The 18,762-nt window shown below is 34.1% G+C and overlaps 1 long non-coding RNA gene across 1 annotated transcript in view; it reads left to right on the top strand.

The window, feature by feature from the left end:
- Positions 1-14,337, top strand: part of LOC147915785 (uncharacterized) — a 119,773-nt gene extending 105,436 nt beyond the window's left edge. The window contains exon 3 of the long non-coding RNA XR_015553727.1: positions 13,712-14,337. This is a non-coding gene — a long non-coding RNA (uncharacterized LOC147915785). The remainder of the gene's footprint in view (positions 1-13,711) is intronic.
- Positions 14,338-18,762: the final 4,425 nt, after the last annotated feature.

The following is an 18,762-nucleotide window of genomic DNA, read 5'->3' as shown; positions in this document are numbered from 1 at the left end:
TTAATAAAGAAAAATGGAAAGATGATATCAAGCCTTTTGAAATTTAAAAATACGACAGTGGTAGTTCTTTTTGTTATAAGCTCATGTGACTGACCATGGTGGGAGTGAGAAGAGGGACAAGGTTATCAATAACTTTTTTCTTAGCAACAGAATTTTAATATGAACAAGTTTTGTTTTTCTTACTTCTTTCTTGAATAAACTGTAAATAATCAGGATCATTTACAACAGAAAAAGGAAATAAATATGTGTCATATATCACATCTGAGAAGACTTAGATGCCTTCCAACATTCTGTTGATTTTACAGTCAAGATGCAATCTTTCAATAACTCAAATGTCATCAGAGAAAAAAAACTTTTCCTGGGAAAACATCAAAGCAAAGCAAGTTTCATTGGCTGGAAATGTAATACTAGAGCACAAATACCAGTTATTATTAAGAAAGCACTTACAGTTAAACTTTTAAAAATATTAGGACAAGTAGCAGAGAATGATGAGACATATATTCTCATATGTGAATATACTGTCTTTATACGTATTACAATGTCTTATGTTTATAGAATGTCTTTAAAACTCAATTCTGTCTTTAAGGTAAGAAAAAAATAAACTTAATAGAGTTCTGAGGAATTTTTCTTATATTTTGAGTGCTTGTGTTAATTGACCAATTTCCTAAGCTTCAAATGATTTAATAATGATGTGTTGAATAGTTTTAAAATTCATTCCATTTTCTATTTTTGTTTGTTTCCATTATGTTTTTCTAAATGAGTTCCCAGTCCTTGCTTCCCGATTTCCGTTAGAGGTACCATCATTTTAATGCCACCCAGATGGAAAACTCTAAACCACCTTAATTTCTCCAGCTTCCTTCACTCCCAGTCAGCATTCACCCCATCACAAGCCTTGTTCTTCTGCCCTTCAACATATTTCTTGAATATTCCTGTGCTTTTAACCTCTGTGCCTAGTAGCCTTGTTCATTACCTAACAAGGTAGGAGCTGGCACTGAAAGTTACTTAAATCTGGATTGTTAAATTCTCGAACAATTCCATTCATATTTTATCCTCTCCTACCAACTCTCAAACCATTCTGCCTACTTCGTCCTTGTCAGAAACTTTCTCAGTACCTATGCCTGCATCCAATGGCTTTCACTCCATGACTACTCACCACGGCTCCCTCCCCCTTCCAGCCATGTTTGCATACTTGAGTGAACATCCAAACATGAGTAATATTCTACCTGATCTAGAATATTACTCAATAACCAGTATAGCTGCAGCAACTGAATAATTTCTTTGTCACCTAAACTGCAGCAGTTTTCTGTTTTATTTTTACATTCCTTCACAAAGGTTCTGTTATTATCTTGGCTCCAATTCACTATTTTTCTTTCACTGTGAATGTCTTTTGTTTTCTTCTCTGCTACCAATGACTCTTTCAATAGATCTAAGTCTTCTTCATTGTCTTTCTAATGTAAGTCATTTTTCTTTAAAGAACTATGTTATAAAACCAAAATATACTGAATCAATTTTGGTTTCTGAATAAAGACTTAGACAATTCTTAATGTGAAAACTAAGTGAATTAAACAGTGTACTTGTTTATTTTACAATAAAAGGAAAAAGCTGAGTTTACTCCCTGAATAACATTCAATAGAATAAAATGTCCATGTCCATGTGTGCATAAGGTTGGATTTCCATTATTATAGTACATTCAGGGAAATTAATATTTATCACTGTGATATTTGAGGCAATGCAATTGTCACTTCCATAAAACTAGCACATGATCCTGAATTTAGTTTTGAATGATTTTTCTATTCCCTTAGTACCCTCTGACTAATACACTAATAATATTCATCAATCATGCTTTCTATTATCTATTTCACTGTGTAATACCCTCACTAGTGTAAAATACTTGAAAAGAGAACAAATGGTTTTGCTTTTGTTTTTTGGTTGTTTGTTTCATATTTTAAATCTCATGCAGTAAAGTGCTTAGCATGTGAAAGATGTCCCACATATATTTGTCAGATGGATGAATGCATGTTTGAATAAATATTAATCTAGTGAATTTTTCCTCTACTAAGAGTAGATGTTTCCGGACTGTGTGATTACATTTTGAGATTACGGAAACCAGAAAACCAAGCTATATTACAAGTTAGCCTAGGCACTGTTTAATAGTCACTTTCATCAAGCACAGTCTTGTTCACTTGTTTATTGTTTATTTTTTTGATCAAAGAAACGTATATATATACCTTAGAAAATTCTACAGTGAGCAATAGCTCCTTCTCCAAATCTTCTCACTTTTAATTTTCTTTTCCAGAGCCAACTACTTTATCGTTTACCTGGGTTAGTTATTCTAGTCTTTACTCCCATATCTGTGAATAATATGCTTGTACTTTTATATGTTGATTTTTATACTTTTGATCTAATCTATTATCTTCTACTTTTATAGTGAGATTTACCTCATTTACACAACCCTGCAACTCTCATCTCCTTCCTTTTTCCCAAAATAATTATGATATTCTCAGTTCTTCCACTGGTCATCACTAAAACTTCAAACTACATATTTATATTTCTGCTTCTTGTGCCATCTCTTATTGGCTAAGATAAAACATATTCCCATGGTTTTCTGAACCATCAATCTTACTGTTTACTCTATTGAATTCCTTATCTACTCTTGAAGTCTTTCAAAGTTTTGTTCCCTGTGTTCCAAACTGTGATGCTTGCTCTCTAGTCCTGTTACCCAGGTGACATCTGAAGACTTCTGTCTCTCTCCTTATGGATCCACAGTTATGGGATCTCATACATAATTCTTGAATTATTCAATTTTTTTGAAAACATCCTTAATAATCCCCTAAAAAGTAGTACATAGAAGATAAACTTTGTCTTCTTACACTTCTGAAAATGTTTTTATTCTGTTCTTACACCTGATTGTTGAAATATAATTCTAAGCTCAATATAAATTTCCATGAGAATTGTGAACACCTTGCCCCATTTTCTAGTATTTGATGTTACTGATGAGATATTAACATTGGTCTTATTCTCATTATTTTACAATATAGCTATTTTTTCCTCTGAATACCTTGAGAATGTTCTTTAACTTAGTATAATATTTCACAATAATGTTCACTAGAATTGGATTTGTTAGGGCTTAAATATAGTAGTTTCACATAAATAACAGCTACAAGGATGTTTGGTTTTTAAAAAACGGAAAGTTTGATGTAGAGTGAACACATAAATTTTAGTTCAAACTGGGAAATTTGAGAGAGTAGAAGGAAGCACTCAATAATTATGCTCGGATAACCAGGTCAACTAGGACAGTCCTAGGCAAAGCAGAATACATATTTGCCATGATTACAAGACACGTGAAAGTTCTCTCTTCACATATAAAGATTTCTTGTAAAAAAGAAGGAATAAATAAGCATAATTTAAGATTGAAGGTGCTATTCATTTGAAAAAAATTTCCTCTCCTTTCTCTTAACTCCTCTCCTGGGGCCCTTTGTTAGATGCTTGATATCCTGGCATCTATTTCCTTATATTTTATATCTCTCTGGTTTTTTGTACATAATTTAGTGGGTAATGAGGAGCAATTGAGGGGTTTGAATAAAGTAGTGATATTATTAGTGATGGGTTTAGGGAATATTAATTATTTTCTTAATAATGATGTGAAGATGGATTGGAGGAGATAGCCAATAGGCATGTGATACCATTAAATCATTCAAGCAAACGTGCTAAGATATGAATTCAGCTGGTAGCAGTGGGACTGAAGAGAAAATTGGAATGGTTTGTCTTGGGATGTAGTAGATAATGCTTAGGAAAAAGTTTCAAGAGGCTACTAAACATTGTTGTGAGAAGCAATTCTCCCTGCAATTGGAGATACCAGAGTTTAAATGTTTGTGCTATCAATATCTAGCTTTATATTTTCATACAAATGGAATGAAAATGTTCAGAGAAACTTGTAGTTCTCTGTGTGCTCCTCTTCAGTTTAATTTCCTTCTTTCTCTCCCCAATAATAAGCACTGGCAATCATTTTATTTTTATCATTTTAGTCAATTTATTTTCATAGCGACTTGATTATACTAATGAAGGACATAGAGAATTATTCTGTATATTATTTATTTATGTAAATTATACATGTATATGCTATTCTGTGTGTTGCTTTTTAGTATTCAATTTCATATTTTTTGAAAACTGTCCACATTGATATCTGAAGATCTACTTTTATTGATTTGAACTGTTGAATATTATTGTCTATGACTCTATATCACTTCTATACCCTACTGTTGATATGGATTTATGTTGTTTCCAGATTTCAAATTTACAAACAATGCTTCATCAAGTGTTCCTTTCCTCAGGACTGAGACACTCAGTCTCATTCCCTCATCTCCTGGGAGTGCTGATGCTCAACAGCTTTCACCCAAGTCCCTCTGTGATATTTGCCATCAGGTGGAGAGACTTCTCATTCAAGGATATCTCCCATTCCCATGACTGGTCCATGTGGGACTAGCCCCAATTGCGGACAACTTTAAAGAGCTACTTCAACTCTAGATCATAGTTGTTTGTCCCTCTGCAGAATCCTATCCTATCCCTTCCTTCCCCCACTGGTGTTGACCCTGAGATGACTCTCCGATAAATGTTGCACACAAATCTCCCTCTCAAAGTGCTTTTCAAGGGACCTAAACAGTTGGCACCAGAAGTGGTTTAAGAAAGCAGACTCTAAAATAGGATTTTGGAACTGGGTCATCCATCAGCTGCCTGGTAATAAAAACCCCATCATATATGGTAGTTAGAGAACACATAGCCTCCAGCATGTGCAACTGGTGTGATTATTAAAATTTTACTGGAGGTGAATTACATTAGTAGCAGAAAATGCCCTGGTGCAGGCAATTTATCAGGCATTTGAGAAATACTGGAAAAAATAATTATAAAGATTATAGAATGAAATGGGCTTTACTGGGTATTAATGATGAATTAGAAAAAAAAAGACCATGAAAGGATGAGAATGATTAATCACTAATTTATTGCAAAATGTGAAAACCAGAGGGTCTCCTTGATAGCATATGAAGGGACTCTCATCTCCTGCTAACAGAGGTCAGAAAAAACCTTCAGGCTTAGCACTTGATTCTAAGGGTAGTGTTGCTCCGGAGAAAGTTGAAATCTCAACAATGATAATTATGCTATATCAATGTCAGGACCCTGATTGGAAAATGGTGGAATTATTAGGCATGGGATGGGGAAATCTGGGTCATTGCACTAAAAACTGTAGGCTTCCTCTATTAAATGCTAGTGATTCCAGCTTCTGTGAAGATGATGCAGATGCCTCTGCTTATCAAGGCAATACTTCCTTCTAATCTTCTCACACTCTTCCTCTGGTCTACCAGACCAATTAGAAGGAATAAGTCACAATATATATCAGAGCCAGATAAGCTCTGCGTTTGCTAAGAGAAGAAAAGGGCTATAAGAGTATAGATCTGTGGGATATTGCCAAATATCCCAGTAGGAGCCAGGAGAATACATATGGGACTGGAGAGGCGTGACATAAAATTTGGCAAAGGCAATCTTATCAATATGAAAGCCTTCTTCCATGATTCAGAATATAATATCCTAGCAAGAGACTCCAGGAAAATGTAATAACAAACTGTTAAGATGGCCTTTAGGAGCTTGGAGAAAGTTACAGCCCGTAGTATATCAAAGAGAAATGTCAAATCTACCATGAGAGATGTTGAAGGAAGGAATAAAAAGATTCAAAGAAGTGGGCATGCTTGAGTAGGTATTATTACATAAGGGCAGAAAAACCCACCAGATGAATATGGTGCCTGAGTGGTCCCCAGAAGACACTTACTTTATCAAAGCGATAAAGAATGTATTGGTGCTATGGACCCTGAGAAGGTCAGTGGTGGATGCTCTCTATAGGCCACAGCTGACAGTATGATATGCCACTATAGAATTATAGGATTGACAGAATCCTGAAATAATAGAGGCCAAGTGGAGGTGCTTCACCATCAGAAGTACAAGGTGGCCAGGATTATCAGAATGAGCAAAAATCTTCAGAATTTCAGAGTATCATTATCTATAGAGAGAAAAGGAGTTGGTTAATATAACAGCATCCCCAGGGGCAAAATAGATGAGTTTCTGCGTAGAATGTGGTTCAGAAAAAATCAAGGATGGATAATCAGGAAACTATGGCCAACCACTCCAAATAAAGTTATTATCTTTTGCCAGTTTCTGGATCTGTGCCAGTTTTCAGACCTGGAACCTATTGAGTCTAAGAGAAGCCTGGTCCCAAGATGCAACGATCTTGCAACACCATGACAAGGACATTTGATAATGAGTTCTAAATCCTTTCCAAAGGGTTATATGTCCTTTTACTGTGGTATTCATATCTTGGGAAAGAGGAATACCCAAACATTTGAGGACTATTGGACACAGGATTCAAGTTAATGTTGACACCAGAGGATCCACAGAATTTTATGGATTTCTATTGAGAGGGTGTGTATCGGGACTAGGTAATAAATTGAGTCTGTGATAAAATCTGGTTCACAGTATACTCAATATGTCTACAGAGCCCCTGGTGGTAATTCTCTGATTGCCAAATGCATAATTGAAATGGATGTATTCAGTAAAATGTCAAAACCCCATATTGGTCTCTGGGGTATGAACTATCACAGGTGAAGGTCAGTTGGAAGTCTCTGAAGTTACCTCCTTCCCATCCACAAATAAAATAAATCAAAACCATGCCATATTCTGAGGGAGAAGCAGAGATTAGTGCCAGTCTTAAAGACCTAGAAACAGCACTGAATCCACCATGTGGCCCATCAAAAGCCAGATAAATCCTGGAGGAAGATAATTGACTACTGCAAACTCAAACCATCAGTGTCCCCTCTTATAGCTGGTATGCCATAGATGATATCTTTGCTTGAACAGATTAACACAGCATTAGACACATGAAATGTGGCCACTGATCTGGTAAATGTATTCATTTTCAGTCCTGTTGATAGGAGTTTCAGAAATAATTTGCATTTACTTGAGACAGACAACGGTCTGTCCTTACATGGTTTCATGGGCTTGCCCCAAGGCTATGTTATATCTTCTGTCCTCTGTCATAATGCACTCTAAAGGGCCCGGGAATAGCTGGACGTCTGCAAGAACAGCACATTGGTATACCCTAAAAATAACATCATGTTAATAAGATTTATGAACATGAAGTGACAAGTCTATTGGAGTCCTTGGTAACACAGACATACTTCAGAAAGTGCGAGACAGATGAAGACCAGGATATTGCCACATCACTGTAGATTTCAGAGTAACTGAAGGTCTGAGGTATTCGAGAACATCTCCTGCAAATAAGGGGCATATCAGTGCATCTTGCAATTCCTACCACTAAGAAGGAATCACAATATCCAGTAGGCCTCTTTGGATTTTGGAGAAAGCATGGTTCACATTTAAGAATACCATTCTGACCCATATGCCTAATGACACAAAGTGCTACGGTCACGTTACAAATTATACTGTATATGCACCATAATCTCTTTCTATACTCTGAAATTTTCTGAATTCCAAAACATAACTGATGAGATTTCATTTCTACGCCAATTATATTTAAAATGTAATAAAACTCATAAATATATTATTTTTAAAATGGCAGCAAAACCTGAGTTCTCTTGGGGACATTATTTAATATAATTTATTAATCTTATTTCTAAAACAAGGATATTATTCTAAAAATTCTTTGAAGCAATACAAATAATTTGGCCATTATATAGTTTATTTTAATACATATGAATTATGTAACAAAGATAATGATTTGGAAAGGCAGAAGGAAGAAAAGACACACAGAATAAAATCGTTAAGGACTTATGGTGCCCCAAATTCTATAGCCTATAAATAAAGCTATCTTAACTAGCTTCGTATGTATAACCAAGCATACGTGGTAAAATCATTGATCTTTTAGTATGTCAATTCATTGGTTTTACCCAGGCATTGACTTGATATCTATTATTAATCCATGCTGCTTGGCTTCTGTCTTGTCATTTTTCTGTTCTCTAACTCCCTCTTCTCACACAATCAATAGTTTTTAAAATTTCAATTTAATTATTTATTTGGTAAATAATTGTTCTGTCCAATAGTTTTGTGTTCATATAACAAATGGCTGTATTGAGAGGGTTAAGCATTACTTCCCAGCTCCTTTACACTAATGGTTTATTTAGGTAAAGTAGAGTGTGAAGTGAAACAATGAGGAGTGTCTGTGTGGAGAGACCCTTCTGAATGAGGAATAATTAGTGGGGTGCATATACAGAAATGTCATGATAAAAAAATCTCTGAATTTCTCAGCATGTATCAAACTCTGCAAATTAAGCTCTCTATATAACCTCCAATTATGCCTTTTAAGTGAATATAATATTAATATTAAACTTCTGATTGACACCACCATTTGTCACATAGGCCATCCTACGTTTAGTGCTCATTTGCAATCATCATCCATATAGTTTTTAATCTATTTGTTATAACTTTCATTTATTGGATAACAATTATGTCATTTTATTGAGGGTATGGTTTATATGTTTAAATGCAACCTATCTATAATATGCAATATTTCAATGACACATAAATGACCACTTATAAACCAGCACACTAACAAAGAGAACAAATGATTAATTAAAATGATACTACAATTAAAGTATTTAAAGAAGATGCTTTTGCTATACCTGGGTCATGGTACATGAGTGTCTATGATATTATTTTATGTAATTTTTTGTATATTTTAATATTTTATAATAAAATTTTTGAATATTTCTCAATATGTAAGACAAAGATGTTCTCCCAAATTAATTGGACCAATGTTTTTATATAGAAATTATTCTCATAAGGCTTTTAATATCTAATTTTACATTTTACAGTATTTCTGCTAATAATTTTTTCACTTGTGGTTTCATTTGTGGTCATTTGTAGTTTCATTTAAGAGACAATAGCACTGCAGTTTGTGAGGAATAGTCCAAGTACCTATTTTTTTCCGTTAAATTAACTTCATGGCAATTTAATAGAAATAGTAAAGAACTACTATATTTGTAATTTAGCATTTATATACTGTTGTATTCCATCTGGTCTAAAAGGTTCTGCTCTGTTTTATTAGCTGGAATCTGAAATGCTACATGTCTCCTCCTTAGTACTAATTTTGCACCTATGTTCTCAAATACATTTTTTTGAAAAGTGCTCATTGTGATTTTTATTCTCTCTCTCTGTCTTTCTCTCTGACTAGAAACATGCTGTGATCTAGTAAGTCATAAAATCCTTTCATTGTCTCTGGGTTTCCTAATATATGTATTATTTTCTATAAATCTACTTGAACAATAGCCCTCAAACATGTTCACCTCTCTCATATTTTAGACACCTTAATCTAATCAAAATGTTAAGTCTGCCTTGGAATTGGCCACTACAGTCAAAATGTATTGGTAAAGATGTGCTGATTATGCTATATTCTAGAGAGATCCACAAAAACTGGAACCATTAGGACTTCCTTCCAATCTTATGAAGCCTGCTCATCAAGTGTTGTTCTGCACCGCCACTTTCTCATAAATCAACTCTTCACATATGTGTGTTGTAGCTGAATTCTTTATTCTGTTTCAATCACCAACTGTCTATCTTTCTGACAGAACAGCATTGTCTCAAATGGTATAACTTTATAATAAGTCTTTTTCTCTGGCAATGTAAGTGCCACAAGAAAGTTCTTTACCTCCAAAATGTCTTGGTTATAGTTTCTGCTCTGTATTTCCATATAAAACTTAAAAACAAGTTGTCAGTTTCAAAATAACAATATCTACACATTTCAATTTTACTTATCTTTTCAACAAATGGTGCCAGTCAATGACAATCTATAATGAAAAATTGAGTCTTGTTCCAAAAATTATGCTACACATAAAAATCCATTCCCAGTAGATTGTAAATTTAAATGTTAAAGATAGAATAAATCTTGTAGAATAAAAACATTACACATAAGTCAATATTTCTTAATGAGTACCAATATTAATAAATTGGACTACATTAAAATTAAGAACTTTGTTCATCATTGAAACACCAGTGAGGGGGAGTAAGGCAAGAAAAAAAAAAGGATGAAGCAAAATATTTGAAATACATAATATTAACCAAGGACTCTCCCAGAATATATCAATACAGTTGAAAAGATCTAGTGACACAAACATTCACTTCAAAAAAAAATTCAAATGGCTAATAAATTTCAGAAACAGTACTCAACCTCATTAGTTATCAGAAAGAAAAAAATAATTAAAACCACAGTGCAATCTCACTATGTTCACAATAACCAAAATTTTTCCAGAAAATATTTTTGTGAATCTAGCATTAACTTGACACCAAAGCTGTAATAAAATATTACTAGGCAAGAAAACTAAAGTCCAATAACACATGAAACTAGACACAAGGATAAATAATAAACTTTTAGTAAATTGAATCTAAAAATATGAAAGAGCATAAAATAGTATGACCAAGTGTGGTTTAATCTATGGAAGTCAAGGCTGTTTTAATATTCAAAGATTAATTGATGCAAAGAAGAACTAAATAATGGAGAGATATTCTATGTTCATGGAAAACTAGACTCAACATCGTCAAGACGTCAGTTATTCCCAACTTGATCTAGAGATTCAGTGAAATCCCAATCAAAATCCCAGCAAGTTATTTTGTGGGTCTTAACAAAATGATATGGAGAGGCAAAAAAGCTAAAACAGCCAACACAATATTGAAGGAAAGAACAATGTTGGAAGACTGACACTAACCAACTTACTATAAAGCTACAGTAATTGAGACACTATGGACTTGACGAAAGAACAGACAAATAGATCAATGGGACAGAATAGAGAGCCTAGAAATAGATGCACATAAATACTGTCAACTGATTTTTTACAAAGAAGTAAAGGCCATAAAATGAAGCAAAGATAGCCCTTTCGACAAACAGTGCTGGAACAACTGGACATCCATATGACAAAAGTAGATCTTACACTCATCACAAAAATTAACAGAATGGATAGTAGACCTAAATAAAAATGCAAAACTATAAAACTCCTGGAAGATAACATAAGAGAAAACCTAGATGACCATGAGTATGGTGATGACTTTTTAGATACAACACCAGGGACAGGATTCATGACAGAAATAATTGATAAATTGAACTTCATTTAAATTAAGAACTTCTACTCTGCAAAAGACAATGTCAAGAGAATGAGAAGACAAGTCACAGACTGGGAGAAAAATATTTGCAAAAGACACATCTGAGAGACGACTGTTATCCAAAATATACAAAACACCCTTAAAGCTCAATAATGAGGAAACAAACAACCCAATTTAAAAATGGGCCAAGGATCTTAAGAGACATCTCACGAAAGAAGATACACAAATGGCACATAAGCATATGAAAAGGTGCTCCGCATCCTATGTCATCAGATAAGAGAAATGAAAATTAAAACAATGAGATACCACTATGCATCTACTAGAATGGCTAAAATCTGAAACACTGACAACACCAAATGCAGGCAAGGATGTGGAGTAATAGGAACTCATTTATTTCTGATAGGAATGCAAAATGGTACAGTAAGTTTGGAAGGCAGTTTTGTGGTTTCTTACAAAACTAATACTCTTACCATATGATCAATCCAGCAATCATGCTCTTTGGTATTTACCCAAAGGATTTGAAAACTTAGGTCTACACAAAACCTCCACATGGATATTTATAGCAGCTTTATTTATAATTGCCAAACATGGAAGTAACCAAGATGTCCTTCAGTGAATGGATATATAAACATGGTACATCCAGACAAGGGAAAATTAAGCAGCATTAAAAACAAATGAGTTAACAAGCTATGAAAAGATATGAAAGAGCCTTAAAGGCATATTACTAAGTGAAAGAAGCAAATCTGAAAAGGCTACATACTGTATGATTCCAATTCTATGACATTCTAGAAAAGACAAAACTATGGAGACAATAAAAAGATCAGTGGTTGCCAGGGATTGGGGATGGAAGGAAAAGAATTAGTAGGTGGAGCACAGAGGAATTCTAGGGCAGTGAAAATACTCTGTATGATAACCATAATGATAGATACATGTCACAATACATTTGTCCAAACCCATAGAGTGCAGAACACCAAGAGTGAACCATAATGTAAACTAGGGACTGTGGGTGATTATGATATGTCAGTGTAGGTTCATCAGTTGTAACAAATTTACCGCTCTGGTGAGGGATGTTGATAATGAGGAAGGCTATGCATGTGTGGGGGTAGTGGGTATATGGGAATACCATCTCCTCAATTTTTTGTGAACATAAAATTGCTCTAAAAAATGTCTCAATGAAAAAATTAATCAATATTTATTCCCATATTAACGTACTAATTAATAAAAACCATATTATCATCCTAATTTGTGCAGAAAAATAATTTGGCAAAATCTAACATCAATTTCTGATAAAAAGTCAGCAAACTAGGAACAATAGAGAGCTTCACCAACATAATGGGACATCTATGAATAGCATACAAATGATATAATTTTTAACAGCAACAACCTAACTCCTTTCCCTCTATAACTGTTCTACTTTTAACAGCTTTATTGGTATTTAAAGGACATATGCAAAACTGTACTTATTTAAAGTGAACAGTTTGATGAGTTTTGACAAATGTGTTCATATGTAAAACCTCAACACAGCCCAGAAACTGAATATGTGTGGGTGACCCCTTCCAAATTTTCTCATTCCTTATAGATCAATTTGTATTTTCTAGAATTTTAAAGATTTTATTTATTTTATTTTTTCCCCCCAAAGCCGCAGTGGACAGTTGTATGTCGTAGCTGCACATCCTTCTAGTTGCTGCATGCGGGACTCGGCCTCAGGATGAACGGAGAAGTGGTGCCTCGATGCGCACCCGGGATCCGAACCCGGGCCACCAGCATCGCAGCGCGCGCACTTAACCACCAAGCCACAGGGCCGGCCCTATTTTCTAGAATTTTATGAAATCAAATAATAGAATATATTCTTTTGTTGTTTTTGTTTGGTTTTGTTTTTTCACTCAGCATAATTGTTTTGAGATTTTTTGATGTAAGGCTACTTCTGTGCCTACATGACTTATTTATTGATACCTTTCCAATTGCATAATACAGTTATACCAAGCCTATTGCAATTTGTTGAGTTTTTTTTTTTTTCTATTTTCTATTTCTTCTTTTGCACGATCTGTTTACTTGGTCTTGAAAGTTCTTCTTTAGCTACCCAAAAAGACACTAAAATTCTTAGAAACCTAGTAAATATTACTTACATGTGATGCCTTCCTATAAAAGCTTGTTCTTAAAGTAATACTTCCCTACTCAAAGTGTCTCTACCTCTTATGGACTACTATTTTAAAATTAATGTGACAGTAATTCACACACATATTTTTATTACTCCATAGTAATTTCACTGAACACAGAATCCAATTTTTTTTCACTTTTCCATTCTCAGTTTAGTATAGTTCTTTTCATGCAGGCAAACCCAGATCCTTTAAAATTGAACAGAATATTATTAAAAGAAATAAAATCTTTTTGTAAAGAGAGTGTTATGGGCTGAATTGTGTCCCTCAAAATTCATATGTTGAAGTTCTAACCCCCAGTACCTCAGAATGTGACTGTATTTGGACATAAGGTCTTAAGAGATAACTAGTTAAAATGATGTCTTAGGGTGGACCCTAATCTAATATGACCTCTGTCCTTATAGGAAGAGGAAATTTGGACTCAGACACATACAGAGGAAAGACCATACGAAGACATGGGGAGAAGATGGTCATCGATAAACTAAGGAGAGAGTCCTCAGACCCTGCTGAAACCTTGATTTCACACTTCGAGCCTCTAGAATTATGAAAAAAGAAAATTCTGTTGTTTAAGCCACGCAGTATGTGGTACTTTGTTAAGACAGCCCTAGCAAACTAATGCAGGAAATTTCTACTGTAAGCCACTAATCAAATGATAGATTATGTCTATTTTGTCAATATTTAGCAGTGAAAAATTATCCATAGCCTAAAAAGCATTGCTTCCCTTTTCTTAGCAGTTTTGCGTTAGCCGTCCATATCACATAGACTTTTGCATATGAATTCTGCCACCCAATACTGCATGGAAGCCTAACGTTTCATTCAAGTTAACCGGAACAATTGGACAAATTATGTTTTGTAAAATAAGGTGCCTATTACAATTATCTGTAAAATTTGTATGTTACATGCTTCTGTTGCAACTTTTAAAAATTTAGACAATCTCATTTATATTCAGTAACAATGTCTGAATGAACATATCTGGTTGAGTTGAGTCTCAGTGCTCCAAACACCTTAATGGTTCTCTTTAAAAATAAAACCCGTTTAGTGTTTTGAGAGTTTGCTTCTGATCATATTTACTTCCTTTACCTCATAAAAATTAATCTTCACTTAATCAAAGACAGCTATTAAACACATGAATTAGAGGAGCTTCATCTTGCAGATCGTCACACCAATCAAATATTACTATGAGGACATGAACCCACGATTGATAATAACCATAAATTAATCAGTAGGTACAATGAATAATTCATTCCTGGTGGATCCCTTGGTTTGCTATCCTTTCATTTCTCTCAACTCAGTGCTCTAGGAGAATCACTGGGAAGAGATTTCGCCTGACAGCAACACACCTTTGTCTCTGCGCGGGAGTTAAGGTGGTTGTTTCATCAGGGATGGCCGCTGTTCTCATTTTACTCTCCTGAATGTTGACTCTGTTCTCATTTTACTCTCCTGAATGTTCATGGGCACAAAAGCGTTTACAGCGCTTCCTGTCTGTGGTCTACTGGCCTCTTTTGATTAAATACATGTTTAATTCATTTTTAATATATCAAAACATTTAGAATTTATATTAAATCTCAACATCAGTAAAGAGGTATAACAGGATATACAGGGGAGGAAAAAAACTTTTTTTTCCAACACAAGAATATAATAATTAAAATTTGCAAGCTAGTTTTCTCCTGATGGACTTTTATATTGACCATAATTGATATAGGTAATTGGGTAACCGAGAACCTGAAACATGGTCAAAAGTAAAAATTAGGAAGTGACCAAAGAGTATACCAAAATCTGCAAGTGCATCAGGAATGAGTGCCCGCAAATTGGGAACAGGAAGAAAGTCACACGCGGGTGTTTTAAGTTAAAGCAGAAAAAGAATAAGGACACATATTGGAATGACAAGTGTCCAGCATCGCATAGCTAAGAAATGTGTTCAGGGACCTGGGTATCAATTGCAGCCCATCTGATGATCAGGAGATCAGAAGATCAGGAGAGCAGAAGCAAGGGAGGGGCCTTCCTCCAACAAATTGTACTTACCATTAATGGATATTTCAATTCCAGTGAAATAACTTGATAAGTCCACAAAACTAGAAAGTTTAGTAAAGTCTGCACTTAATGTCTGCTCTCTCAGTTTTTAGTTTTTGATGTTTTTACTGTGCTACAGTTGTCACACTCTAACCATATTTAAAAATATATTTTTCTCCTGGGACGGAGACTGACCAGAGAGCATGTACTTCTTAGGTCTTGCAAATAGAAGATACGTGATAAAATGTGAGTTTAGAGTAGGAAATAATGGCAGATTTTGACAGTCTTTTTATAATATGTCTAATGATAACATTACTTGAGAATATATACATAATAATGATAAATGCTTGTGAATAATTTGAAGATTATATTGTCTTTGTCCATTAAGAACAGATATGATAATATGACTGTAATATCTCTAAAATCCATAATTGTATCTAACTAAAATTTTATTATAGTTGGGGGATTGACTATTCTATACCTTTTGGAGCTAAAAATGTGTTAGGGTTAGAAAAAGCAGCAGATTCCAAGTCTGCCTAGACTGACACTCTGGGTCCAGTCTTCCATCCAGGAAGGAGCAAGTGAAAACAAAGGCTCAGATGACAACTGGAATACCCCAAGCTTATAATAAAGGGCAGCTGATTACCATCAGTGAATTGCTATGAGGGATGAGGGGGTCAGCTTTTGAGAGAAGTATGGAAGTTAATACACAAAAGATGGAGCTGGAAATCATGAAAAGACTTTGCAGCAAGCCCTAACAGCAATAAAAAAAAAAAGTCAAGCATATACTATTAAAAAATAGGTGAAATTAAAAAACGAGAAAACAAAAACACCTCAGTCAACACATCAAACGTAGTTCAAATTTTATTGTACTAATTTTATCTTCTTTATAATTTACAGTACCTCAAATTAAAAACAGTATTTGAATCAAAATATGCTATATTATCAGTAACAATACTTTAAATTCCTGTTTTAATTTTTAAGAAAAAAATTAAATAATAGATGCATATTTTAAAAGAGTAAAGACACTGAAAACTAACTAGAAGAACCACTCAATATTCCACCTTCTTAGACTAGCCTTTGACAATATTAGGTGAATCATCCCAATCAACTGTTCATGTACATACAGACAGAAGCGTCGTTAAAATGACGGAGAGGTAGGGAGATAAAGAGTTTGGCAGGAATCGTTGTTCTCAAATGGAATATTTCTCAATATGCCCGTTGGAACTAAAATATGAAATATAATTCTATTTGAATGCGTCAGAAACAACAGAAATAAAAGTAAAACTGAGGTAATTACTGAATTTTAGATAAATGTTTCTTCAAAAACAAAAATATTACTTTATACTTTACAGAACACATTTTTAACATAAAAACCTGAAGAAAATATTATAAGTTATCATATGTTTTTCTGTGACAAATTTCAGTTTTAGACATTGCCTATTAATTTCCTGCTATGAAATATGAGGTTATATGCACGCTCCTCAACTCATCTGAACTATAAATACTGACTTTATTAGAAAATATTTTCACTGTTACCAAGATTTTGTCTACTTTTTTGTAACTATAATGTATATATTTTTTCATTTTTACTCTATATTTTAACATTCAATGTTCATAACCAGTGCTTTTATCCTAGTTTTTCTATTCCTGAGTTCTTCACCTTGATTTATCTATTGATTGGCTAGATTTCATTATCAAGAAAGGTTTTCTTTGTTTTCAAGAAGGGCTTAAATGTGCTATATTCCTTGGATTATTAAAAGTTTAAATATCTGTTTGCTATCTTTCACTTGAAAGAAATTCTTGGATCCTATAGTCTTTCATCCAGAACCTTGTAGATGTTTTCATATAATCTTCTTTAATAAAATCTTAAAGTGGGGGCCGCCCTGGTGGCACAAGCCGTTAAGTGCTCGCGCTCCGCTGCGGCGGCCCAGGGTTCGCTGGTTTGGATCCCTGGCGCGCACTTACGCACCGCTTGTCAAGCCATGCTGTGGCAGTGTCCCATATAAAGTGGAGGAAGATGGGCACAGATGTTAGCCCAGGGCCAGTCTTCCTCAGCAAAAAACAGGAGGATTGGCAGATGTTAGCTCAGGGCTGATCTCCTCACAAAAAAATAATAATAATAATAATAAAATCTCAAGGTGAAATGTGAGGCCAACCTGAGTTTTTTTCATTTACAGATTATTCCAGTAGTTAATTTTTCTACTTAGGTTTCCATAGGTTTTCTTCCCTATATGTCAGCCAATTTACCTATATATACCTGGATACCAGTCATTCTGTATCTTTTGTCTTCATACAGAGAATATTCCTTTGATCCATAGTTTCAAATATTTCTGTTTCAGGAAATTTGAGGCAAGTTTTCCTCTATTTTCTTAAAGAAGAAAAATTCTTATAATATTTTTGAATATATTTTATTTTGTTCTACTTCTCTGCACATAATTTGTGTGTAGATCAGATCTTTTTCACCTATTGTTCATGTTTATCATATTCTATCCTATCTCTTATTTTTTGTTATTTTCTGTTTTGATTATGTGTACATTTAGTCTTCCATATACTTGTATGTTTCTTGGTTCAATATTTTCAAAATTCTTTCTTTTTAACTTTTCGCTATGAAAAATTCCAACCATATTCAAAGTGGAAAGGATAGTATAATGACTCCCATCCTATCACTGAGCTTTAATAATTATCAACTCATGACCTACGTTCCCATTTATACAATTATCAAGCCAAATTGGATTATCTGGAAGCAAATTCATAAATCTGGACTAGCCTCATGAGTGTGCAAACTTTGTAGTCATACAAATTCTCATGCTTTGAAGGGCCCCACACTTGGTTTAATGCTTTGATATCACTGTCTTGAAATTTGCAGTCATTTTCAAAGGAGCAGCCCTGCAGCCAGTCTTGATCCCTATTAACTCTGATCTGAGATTTGCACGATTTTAGAGCATATAAATTACCCCAAAGTAAGATTTAGTCCTTTAAGATATGCTAATGATTTTATTGCTAAGAATAATAGGGAATTAGAAAAGAAGTTGTAAGATTTTTATTTGTGATATCATCACACACACTCTCTTTAATTTTGACTTGTGCCCTGTAAGGGAAGACAAAATTAAAGATGCCTGCAAAATTTAAGGGAAAAAAGGTGATATACTTTAAATTACATTGAATTGGGGTTAGAAAACTCTAGTTTACATTCTGGCATTGTCATTTATATGTGAGTCTCAGCAAATCATTTCCTCCTGTCCTATTTTCTCATTTGCAAAATGGGTAACATAATTTCTATCACATAAAGTTATTAGAAGACTGTACATAAAGTATCTTGAAGAGTGCCTCACATGTAATAGATGTACGACTTATCTCATTTTTTTGTATTTTTATAATAGGAAATGTTTTGTGGTTTGGATGTTCTGAGTAATAAAAAGGACAGGGCTCTTTAATAGGGGTT

The sequence above is a fragment of the Ceratotherium simum genome, chromosome 12, assembly GCF_057802395.1.
Source record: "Ceratotherium simum simum isolate JZ-2026a chromosome 12, ASM5780239v1, whole genome shotgun sequence".
Taxonomy (NCBI): Eukaryota; Metazoa; Chordata; class Mammalia; order Perissodactyla; family Rhinocerotidae; genus Ceratotherium; species Ceratotherium simum.
This window is presented reverse-complemented; position numbering and strand designations above follow the sequence as displayed.